Source organism: Felis catus, chromosome B4, assembly GCF_018350175.1.
Source record: "Felis catus isolate Fca126 chromosome B4, F.catus_Fca126_mat1.0, whole genome shotgun sequence".
NCBI classification, from domain to species: Eukaryota; Metazoa; Chordata; class Mammalia; order Carnivora; family Felidae; genus Felis; species Felis catus.
In genome coordinates, this window is record NC_058374.1 from 92,385,066 (window position 1) to 92,396,894 (window position 11,829).

The 11,829-nt window shown below is 42.5% G+C and overlaps 1 pseudogene; it reads left to right on the forward strand.

Moving 5' to 3' along the window:
• Window positions 1-10,961: 10,961 nt before the first annotated feature.
• On the forward strand, window positions 10,962-11,547 carry LOC101094435 (annotated as a pseudogene).
• The last annotated feature ends 282 nt before the right edge of the window (window positions 11,548-11,829 follow it).

Genomic DNA, 11,829 nt, shown 5'->3' on the forward strand with positions numbered 1-11,829 from the left:
CTTTCCCAGGTTTTGGTTAAGTTGGTTCATTTCTTCCCTTTATTCTCAACACCACTTCCACTGGTTCCAGCCGCTGGCCGCAAAAGTACACTGAAGTCTCATCTTAAAAACTTCATTTTGTTTAATTGCATCTTCCACAAGATATCCTGTTATCTATAGAGAATGAGGTTTGCTTTCCCAATTTTCTTGCCACCTTTCCACTGAACATAGTCTAATCTGGCTTTCATCCCTTTATTAGTGACGTCTTAGATGCCAAAAGACGAATGGCCTTCGTTCTTTTGGCCAAAAGATGGCCTTCGTTCTTTTTCTTAGTTGAATGTATGGATACTAATACTGTTCATCACTTCCTTCATGAGACTACCTGCTGCCTTGGCTTCTAAGACTCTGCTGTCTCCTGGGGTTTCCTTATGAGGCCCCTGCATCTCAAGATTCCCTCAAATATTGTTCACTAGGGCTTTCGGTCCACATGTCTTCTTATATACACAGGTTTCCCCTGCTACCAAAAGTTGAGCCTTCTATCAAAGCTTTCATAAGACGAAATGGCATAAAGTGAAGATGCAATATCGCTGACTTACATGGAAACATTTCTGAGTGTTCCCAAAGCCAAAAACTAACCTGCCAGCTTTTCTGACACCTTTGAACACGTCTTTCCAACAGAATGAATGAATGAATGGAGTGAATGAATGAAAATGGAGACAAAGCTCATCCGCCCACAGACACAGTTCAAAGCTCTGGCAGCTTGTTGCTGAGCTGCTGAGTGTGGTTCCAGGGAAGGAGTTGGTGGCGCCACTCTCGGAGTGTGCACTGCCTCTATTAACTGCTGCAAAACAACCGCTGAATGCTGTTTTTGCTTTTTTTCATAAAAGCAGAAACCCTCTTGGGGTTTCTTTTTGTTAGTGAACACACGTACTCATGTAGGCCTCTCATAAAAGCACAGTGGCGTAACATTAACTTTTGAAAAGTGGGGATACCCGTAACAAATACTTCCTAGGTCACTTCATCCATTCTCATTGTTTACATGTTGGTTTTAAAATCCATATACTGAGCCCAGTCCATGCCTCTGTATTTCAGACTATTACATCAAACCACTGGCTAGACCCCCTGCCAAGGTATGTGAAACACAGCATGTCTAAGGCTGACCTCAGCATCTTCCCCGAGTTTTTCCTGTCTTTATGTCTTTGGGGAAGGCCCTCCATTTTACCCAACCACTCAAAATCTTAGCACAAGTTTGGAGGCAGAATAATGTCAAGCCCAAGGATTCTGCTGCCAAACATTGCCTGGGTTTGAATGTTGGCTGAATATTAGCTGCTCGACTTGGGTAAATTTCTTAGCCTCAGTTTCCTCATTTATAGCATGGGGATAAAAATAGTAGCTACCTCATTGGGTTATCGTGAGGATGAGTAGAAATACTTGTAAAGCCCACAAGACCGCTTGGTACAAAGTAAGTGCTATGTAATTATTAGCTCTTATTAGCATCCTGCCCATTTGATTTCCTGAACACTTCTCAGGTCCATCCCAACTCCTCTTGGCTCAAGACCTCACTTTCTCCTTAGCTCGATTGGACTACTGCAAATGCCTCCTAATGGGTATTTTTGTGTTCATGCATTCAGCAAGCTAATTTATTAAGTGGTTTGCTAGATCCTGCTGGCCTGCAAAGGCGGGTGAGAGACAGTACCTGATACGAAGAAGTGGGCTCATTGCCACGACAGAACAGACCTACAGAAGCACCACAAAATTCTACTATATAAGGAGGGATAGGGGACTGAGAGGATGACAATGGAGAATATGATCCACTCTACCTGGGCGAGGCAGAAAAGGTTTGTAGGAAAGATGAAATGCTTCAAGGTAAGAGGTCTTTCTTAGAAGAGTGGTTTCAAGTGAGTATGCGTCACAATCTCCTGGAAGGCTTGTTAAGACAGATCGCTGGGCCCTACCTTCAGAGGTTCAGGTCCAGTAGGCTGGTGTGGGGCCCAATAATTTGCGTTTCTCATAAGTTGCCTGGCCCGGATTCTGCCTCTCCAGACCACACTTTGGGAACTACCGTATTAAAATACCCGGAGAGCATGCATTCCCAACTCCTTTCTCTACACAATTGCCAAAACAGCGGTCTTGACCATTTCGTATCCTTGCAGTACATCCCTCAGTGGTTCCCTTCTGCCCATAGGGCAAGTACAATCTCCAGATGCGGTTACTTACTGTCTGTCCCGCTAGCCTTAGCATCTGTCACACCAAGGACTGACCTTTATCCTCTGGCAAGAAAGAACTGTTTTCCTGAGCCACCACACTGTTCTTTACCTTTGTATCTTTGCTCAAGTTTGAAAGATGCCCTTGACTAGAATATATTGTTTTCTCTTCCCTTTAATATGACTGGATACTGTCTTGTAGGCTGAGACAAGGAGTCTGGGGAGTTTTCCTTGCTGCAAAGTGACAAAGAGGGCATAATCTAGGGGCCGACTCCCATGTTTGGAGCCTGTCCCATTTCCACACATGTAGTATAGTCCAATTTTTTTTTTTTAAAGCACCTCTGTTACCGTTGTGCTGACACTGCTATTCCTCATGCCATTGCCTATGATTGCTGAGTAGGGGAGGACAAAGGGAAGAGTTGACTGAATCAACTGTTCGCAGACAGTCCTTTATGTATAACCTAATACTACCAGCAACCCAGGCCTCCTCTGTACCTAATGTCTCACAGTTTGGAGTCCTCTCTGGGGACTTGGCTGGCCTAAAAGGATTCCTGTTTTGTCTGGTTTGTGACTTCCTTTATTCCATTGCCCACCCTGCTTTCTGTCTTCTAGAAATTTGCCAGAATTGCTGAAATACTTGGACGTTCCCTTTTGCTCTCTACATTGTTTGGATTTATATTTTACAAATGTTTGCTATCATTTCAGCAGAATTTTGAAACTGAATAAATAGTACGTGACATATGTCTGCCATCTTGAAGCTTCTGTTATTTCTTGTTCTTTCTAATGGATTAATGGGAAACCTTATGACACAGTTGGTGAAAGCTCAGGCTGTGATCCTGAGTTCAAATCTGATTCTATCTTAACTGTGGGACTTTGGCCAAATTATTAATGTCCTCAGGTCTGTTTCTTCATCAGTAAAATAGAATCAGGCGTACCAGCCTCAAAAGATTGTTAAGAAGGTTAACACACACATACCCACACCACAGAGGATGGCACATAATTTAGCACTCAAATATATTTTGAGCAATACATTTATTCATACATGAATGACTATGGGAGCTTAATAGTCCACTTACAGATTTTCCTTATATTACTCCCATTGCTGACTAGTTGGATTTTTCCAAATGGGGAGGAAGGGATATACTTTGAGGGGGAACATTTTACACCAAATTTTGAACCTGCTAGTGTGGCTTAATATTCGAGGCCATAAAAACTTAAGTCATTATACTAGAAAACCAAAATAATAAAATTATATAGTAGTTACCAGAAATGATAATAAATAGTATCCTGAATGGTGAAACATTAAAACAATTTGATTTAAAGTAAGGTGCTAGGCCATCAGCATAATATAGCGTTTTCCTGGAGGCTTAAAAAAAATGAAAGAAATGGTAATGAATGTTATTAATTAGAAAAGAGAGGGGCACCTGGGTAGCTCAGTCAGTTAAGAGTATGACTCGATTTTGGCTCAGGTTATGATCTCGTGGTTGCGAGATGGAGCCCCGCATCAGACTCTGTGTTGGTGGTGCAGAGCAGGATTGGATTCTCTCCCCTTCTCTCTCTCTGCCCCTCCCCTACTTGTGCTCTCTTGCTCTCTCGCTCTCTCTCTCTCTCTCTCTCAAAATAAATAACTTCAAAAAGAGAGAGAGAGAGAAGAGGGTAGTTCCAGATGGCAATGGAGGAAGATCCTAAACCCAACTCCTCCCATAGACACATTGAATCTACAAGTACACATGGAAAAATTTGCTCCGAAAAAGATCTGAAAGCTAGCTGAGCAGCTCATTCACATTGGCAAACAAGAAAGGGGACCACATCGGGGGGGTAGAAGAGGCTGAGACATGGTCTCACCATAAAGACCATCCCTGGTGCAGCAATCTACAATTGAGAGGGAAATCACAAATGAGGAACATCTCCCCGAAGAGTGAAGGATTTGTACCCCACATCAGGCACCCAAATTTGTATCTCCTGCACAAGATGACCCCTCAAAATATCTAGCTTTAAAAACCAACAGCAGAGGGCTCCTGGGTGGCTCAGTTGGTTAAGCACCCAACTTTGGCTCAGGTCACGATCTCACGGTTTGTGAGTCCCAGCTCCCAATCGGGCTCTGTGCTGACAGCTCAGAGCCTGGAGCCTTTTTCAGATTCTGTGCCTCCTTCACTCTCTGCCCCTTCCCCACTTGTGCTCTGTCTCTGTCTTTCAAAACTAAATAAATTTTAAAAACAAACAAACCAACAGCATACATGCTGGTGAGACCCAAAGGAGACAGAAGTCTCTTAAAGGGCTAACACGTTAATTACTCATCCCAAAGATCAGCACAAAAGCAGCCGTTTGAAGGGTCCCAGACATTATTATGGGGAAGAGATTTATTGGCTAATTTTAAAAAATGTTTTATTTTATTTATTTTTGATAGAGAATGTGGGGGAGGGGCAGAGAGAGAAGGAGACAGAGAATCTCAAGCAGGCTCTCTACTATCAGCAGAGAGCCCCACGTGGGACTTGAACTCAAGAACCGTGAGATCATGACCTGAGCCAAAGTCAGGCATTTAGATGACTGAGCCACTCAGGCACCCCAAGATTCATTGGATAATCTTAATGTATAATCAGTAGGGGCAGGGACACATTGGGATAGTCTCTAGGAACAAGGGAAATAGTAAGAGTCAGCTTTTCTTTTTTTCCTTTGTCTTAGGAGGTGCCATCTTCACAATCTGCTTCTGCCACTATCACACAGTCAGTATATCCTGAGGGAGCGAATGCACAAAAACTGATGTTCTGATTTTTACAGCCAAGGCTAGAATACACCACTTGTCACCTGATTCTGAAGAGCAGGGAGGTTAACATTCAAAATATATAAAGAAAGCATACAGCTCAACACCAAACACCCAAATACTTCAACTGAAAACAAAAATGGGCAGAGGACCTGAATAGGTATTTTTCCAAAGAAGACATACAGAGGGCTGACACATGAAAAGATGCCCAACACCACTAATCACCAGGGAACTGTCAGTTAAAACCACAATGACCTATCACTTTACACTGTCAGAATCACTAAGCTTAAAAAGCACAGGGAATAACACGTGTGGGGCAGGATATGAAGAAAAAGGAACCCTCATGCATTGTGGGTGACAAGGCCATGTAGTGGAACCGCTGTGGAAAACGCTATGGAGCTTCCTCAGAAACTTAATAGAATTACTGTAGGCTCCAGTAATTTGACTCCTGTGTATTGACCCAAAGGAGATGAAAACCACTAACACCAAGAGGTACATGCACCCATATGTTTCTTGCAGCATCATTTACAATAGCCCAGGAATAGCAGCAACCCACATGTCCAACCACAGGTGAATGGATACAGAAGATGTGGTGTCTGCCTAATAGAATAGTACACAGCCACAAAAAGGAATGAAATCTTGCCATTTTCAGCAACATGGATGAACCTAGAGGGTGTAAGACTAAGTGAAATAAGTCAGTAGAGAAAGACAAATACTGTATGATTTCACTCAAACGTGGCACTTAAGACCCAAAGCAGAGGAACACACAAAGAAAAAAAGAGACAAGCACAAAAAACACAGTCTTAAATACAGGGAAATATTAATCGTTGCCAGATGAAGGTGGGAGGGGGACAGGTGAAATGATGAAAAGGATTAAGAGTACACTAATCTTGAGCACAGAAAAATGTGTAGGACTGTTCCATCATATTATAAACCTGAAACTAATATAACACTGTTAATTGTACTTCAATTTAAAAAAATCATCAGGAGAAAAATCCAAGTCTAAGTGGACCCGCGCAGTTCAAACCTGTTAAGGATCCACTGTATCAGCACAGTACTAAAGAAAATCATCAAACCACAAAGGAACAGAGCAAGGGAGAAAGAAAGGAATAGAGAGATACTATGAAAACAGCCAGAAAATAGTCAGTAACAAAATGGCAGTAAGCACATGCCTTTTGATAATTACATTAAATGTAAATGGATTAAATGCTCCAACTAAAAGACAGAATGGCTGAATGATTGGCAAAACCAGACCCATCTGTCTGTGGTCTAAAACAGATTCATCTAAGATGTAAGGACACACACAGATCAAACATGAATGGATACAGAAATATGTTCCATGCAAATGGAAACCAAGAGAAACCTGAAGGAGCTATGCTTCTATCAGACAAAACAGACTTAAATGGGAAGGCTGTTACAAGAGACAACAAAGCACATTATATAATAGTAAAGGGGTCATTCCAACGGGAAGACATGACAACATTTATAAATATTTGTGCACCCAAAGGGGCACCTAAATATGTCAAGCCAATATTAAAAGGCTTAAAGGGAGAAACAGAAAGTGACAGCAGGGGACTCTAGTACCTCACTTACATCAAGGAATAGGTCATCCATCAGAAAGTCAATAGGGAAACCTATTAGCCTTCAGTGACACATTAGGCCAGATGGACTTTGTGGGTAAATATACAATACCCATCCCAAAGCAGCACAGCATACATTTGCTCATGAGCACAAAGAACATTCTCCAAGATAGATCCTATGTTGGCCCACAACACAAGCCTTGATACATTTAAGAAGATTGAAATGCTATGAAGCGTGATCTCAGGACACTCAAGTATGAGAAGGAAACTGGGAAATTCACAACTATGTAGAGATTAAACCCCATGTTCCTGAGCGACCTGTGAGTCAAGGAAAAAATTAGGAAGAAAAACTAAACAAAGCAAAACAAACCCTGAGACAGGTGAGAACAGATTGGCATCATACCAAAACTAATGGGATGCAGATAAAGCAGTTCTAGGAGGGAAGTTCATAGCGATACATGCCTACCTCAAGAAATCAGGAAAATCTCAAACAACCAAAGTTTACACCTCAGAGAACTTGAGAGGGAAGATCAAAAATGAATCCCAATGTCAGGCAAAGGAAGGGAATAACAAAGATCCCCATGGAAATAAATAAAATGGAGTCTAACAAGGCATTAGAAAAAAAAAAATCAATGAAACTAAGAACTGGTTCTTTGAAAACAAACAAAATTGACAGTCTTTAGTCACACCCACCAAGAAAAAAAAAGGGGGGCCTCAAAATCACAAATGAAAGGGGAGACATTCCGATTGATACCACAGAAATGCAAAGGATCACAAGAGACGCCAATGAGCAAGTATTTTCAGAAAACAGGGGACACCATGGAAATGGATAAATTCCTGGAAACCTATAACCTCCTAAGACCGACCCCTCAAGAAATAGAAAATTTGATTGGACCAAGTACCAGTACCAGCTTGCGTCAGTAATCAGAAGCCTCCCAATAAGAATCCAGGACCACACAGCTTCACCAGTCGATTCTACCAAGCATTCAAAGAAAACAAATACCAATCCTTCTCACACTCTTCCCCAAACAGAAGAGGTGAGGACACTTCCAAACTCACCTAATGAAGCCAGCATCACCCTGATAGCAAAACCAGGGCACCCACAGAAAGAAAAATAGAGGCCAATATCCCTGATGAACAGAGCTGTAACAAATTGTCAACAAAATACTGGCAAAGCAAATTCAACAATACATTACAGTAGTCATACACCATGATCTGTGGGGATTTCTTCCTGTGAGACACTGATGGTTCAACATCCATAAATTTGCACGTGTGATACACAAATAAAATGAAGGACAAAAATCAGATGCCCCTCTCAGGAGATTCAGAAAAAGCATTTGAAAGTAACCTTCATATCTGGTGATGGCCAAATCTCTCAACCAAATGGGTTCAGAGGGAACATACTATAGGCTGTACATGGCAATGCCAGAGATGACATCATACTCAGAAAGTGCAAATGGAGTGTTTTTCCTGTAAGAGAAGGAACATGACCAGGATGCCCACACTCTTGTCATGTTTAGTCAACATAATGGCAGAAGTCCTGGCCACAGCATTTAAGCAGGGAAAAGGAGGAAAACTCCTCCAAATCAGAAAGGGTTAGGGTAAACTGTCACTATTTGCAGGAGGCATTACACTACACACGGAGTACCCTAAAGATTCTGCCAAAACACAGAACTAGGAAACAAATTCAGTAAAGTTGCAGGATGCAAATTCCATATACAAAAATTCTGTTTCATTTCTACACACCGACCATTAACCAACAGAGTGAGAAATAAAAGAATCCCACTTACAAGTGCATCAGAAAGAATAAAACATTTCAGAATGAATCTGTTTCAGGAGGTGAAAGACCTGAGTACGGAAAACCACAACATGTGAATGAAAGTGAAGACAATAAGCCAATGGAAAGATACTCCTTGCTAGTGGATTGGAAGAGTTAGTGTTTTTAAAATGTCCTCACTACCCTAAGTCATACACAGATTGCATGAAACCCCTATCCATGGCATTTTTCACACAAAGAGAAAAACCCTGAAATGTGAATGGTGGTGGGGGGACTCTGAATAGCCACAGCGATGCTGACAAAGAAGGAATCCCAGTCCCAGAACTCAAACTATACTACACATCTACGCTGATCAAAACAGTATGGTGTTGGCACAAAAATAGACCAATGTTCAATAGAACAGAAAGCCCAGATACACCCACAATGATATGACCAATTAATCTATGGCACAGGAGGCAAGAATACACAATGGAGGAAAGACAGTATCTTCAACACATGGTGTTGGCTAAACCGGACAGCCACATGCAAAAGAATGGAACTGGGTTCCCTTTGTATACCATAATCAAAATTAAACTGAAAATGGATTAAAGACTTTAATGTTAAGTCTTGGAACCATAAAAATCCTAGAAATATTGATAGAGAAAATGATGGTAGAGTAGGAGGATCTTGACCTCACCTCCACCCAAGGACAAACTTACGCAAGAACATCATGTAATGCAACTTACTCTGAAAATTACTTCAGAATCAGAGATCTTATACAACTAATGGCATAAAAAGTTTTCATTTAGAATGTAGTGGCTATGAAATGCAGTATAGAATAAAATTCTGCAGTCCAACAGCAACCTCACATGAGAAGGATATCACAGACATTCCCTGAGAAGGAATAGGATTAATACTCAAACTGGACCTGCCTGGCCTTGAGGAAGTAGACTGTGGTGGCAATTCCCTATAACGTCGGCCCTTGAAAAATCAGTAGTGCATAACTCTGGGGGAGCTACAGGGTTAAACCAAGTCTCTGCTGTTAAAGGGCCAGCACTCTATATCACTTGTCCTGAGACCTAGCATGAAGCAACAGTTTGAAAAACAGCTGCAGTGTATGTGAAGGTGATTCACTGACTAATTTAGTATATGTGCTAGAGAGGCAGGAATTTTCAAGGATGTCTCTGGGAATGGATGTACCATTTTCTTTCCTTCTTGTTTGCCTAGCCAGATGGCTGCTTACTGGAACTAGTACTGACACGATCTATCTACATTGCTAGCACTGCTTGGCCCACCTAGGTATTTCCCTGTGGACCGAACCCACTCACACTGGCAGTTGGTCCTCCCATGTGGCTCCCTCTCTACCACACTAGCAAGTAGCTTCTCTGGTGTTCCCTTGGAGTGACTACTGCCCTGCCATACTTGGCAGGCAGTCCTTGCTGTCAACAGCAAGTTAGGCACACAGTTAGGTCAACTCCCACCCTGGGGACATGGGGGCAGCAAGCCACATCCACCAGCATGCCTGCTGTAGCTATATCTGGGTTTCTTATTTAGCTGCTCTGGGGCAAGTCCTGTCCATCAGTGCTCCCAGAGTAGTTGTGGCTCATCCACAACAAGAGGGCTCATGCAAGGGGATATTTTTTGAATGTTTAGTTCTGGTGACCAGGGGGGATTATGCTTCTAGTCACCACAAGAGATCTTTTATATAAGCCCATTACTTATGAGGCCAGGGGACATAGCTGTCCTACACAATGTATAGTAACAAACAGGATTCAGACAAAAGGAGGAGACAGAGGAATAATATCCAAACGAAGGAACATGACAAATTCCCAGTAGAAGAGCTAAACAAAATGGAGGAAAGCAACATACTTGATAAAGAGTTCAAAGTAATGGATTTAAAGATATCCACTGAAATAAGAGAAGAGTGAGTGAAATTAGTGAGGACTTCAGCAGGACCTTCAGCAGAAGGTCAAAAATATAAAAATGAACCAGCCATAGTTGATGAACACAAGAACTGAAATTAAAACAAGCTGGAGGGAATCAATAGCATATTAAAGAATGCAGGAAGATGGATCAGCACTATGAAATAGTGGAAAGAAAACCAACCTGAACTGCAAAAAGAAAAAGAATATAAAAACAAGATTAGGCTAGGTTAAGGTATCTCTGTGACGACATGAAGCACCCACATTATAAGGATTCCTAAAGAAGAAGAGAGGTAAAAGGGTAAAAAACTTATATGAAACAATACAATCTGACCACCTCCTTAACTTGAGAAGGAAACAAACATCCAGTTTCAGCATATACAGAGAGCCCCAAATAAGATGAATGCAAGGATGTCCACACCAATACTCATAATAATTAAAATGGCAAAAATTAAAGATAAAGAGAAACTTAAGAGCAGCAAGAGAAAAGCAAACTGTTACATACAAGGGTAACACTGTAAGGCCGTCAGATGATTTTTCAGTAGAAACTTTGCAGGCCAGGAGGAGAGGCAGACTAGGCAGACCAGGGTGACTGCAAGCACTAGCCAGAGAGGCGGTGGCAGAGATGGGGGCCTCCTGGCTCAGCCCACCACTGGTGAGGGCCTCCAGTGTGCTGGCCCCTCCCTGAGCCTGCCCTGGGCTGGTGTGCATTGGTCATTGAAGCCCAAGCTGCCTCCAATATGGTCTGTTCTTGAAATCATGAATCCCATTTATAGTCCTGGTTCTTTTGGGGTTCCCTATGCAAATGTCAAAACAATTATTATCCAGCTGATTTCCCCATGGGCTATGGAGCCACAGCTCCCGCCTACTCTCAACATGTACCCTGGAGTGAATCCTACCTTTCAAACAGGTTACATTCCTAACACCCCTTACAAAGCATCCTGTTCCCCCACCAGCATGACAGTGCCACCATATTCCTGCTCCCCCAACCCCTACCAGACCACTGTGTACCCCATGTGGAAGCACTTATCCCCAGCAGAGTCCCCGTGTACAGCAAGGCCATGTACCACACACAGCCACTGTATGCAGGACCCCCTCACATCATCCACCACACCATGGTTGTACAGCCCAATGACATGTTAGTGACAGTGTACCCTGTTCCCATCTCTCCACTTAGGGGCAGCAGTGTTACTATAGGCATGGTGGCTGGAACCACTATGGCCATGTCAGCAGGTATCCTGCTGACCACCCACTCCCCAACTCCTATTGCCCCCACCCAGTCACTGTGCTTACATATTGGGCTCCAGGAATGCCCACCTACAGCTAAGTGCTCCCTCAGTGGTGATCACCCTGCAAATGTTCAAGGATGGAGCTATGCAGTCACATCAAGGAGGTTTCATAGCAGGTGCTGCAGACCTACTGCCTCAAACCTGGACTTTCTTCTTGATGGTTTTGACATTTTAGCTAAATGCTACTATGGCCTGGCCCAGCAAGTCCCAGCACCATTAGTCACCAACTAACTCTGTGTATTGGTCTTAAAGCAAATCCTGCCTTGTGGTCTCCTGGTAATTTTTTAGATAAGTGTAATGATAAAAAGGGAGTATTAATCTATTCTGATTCATATATA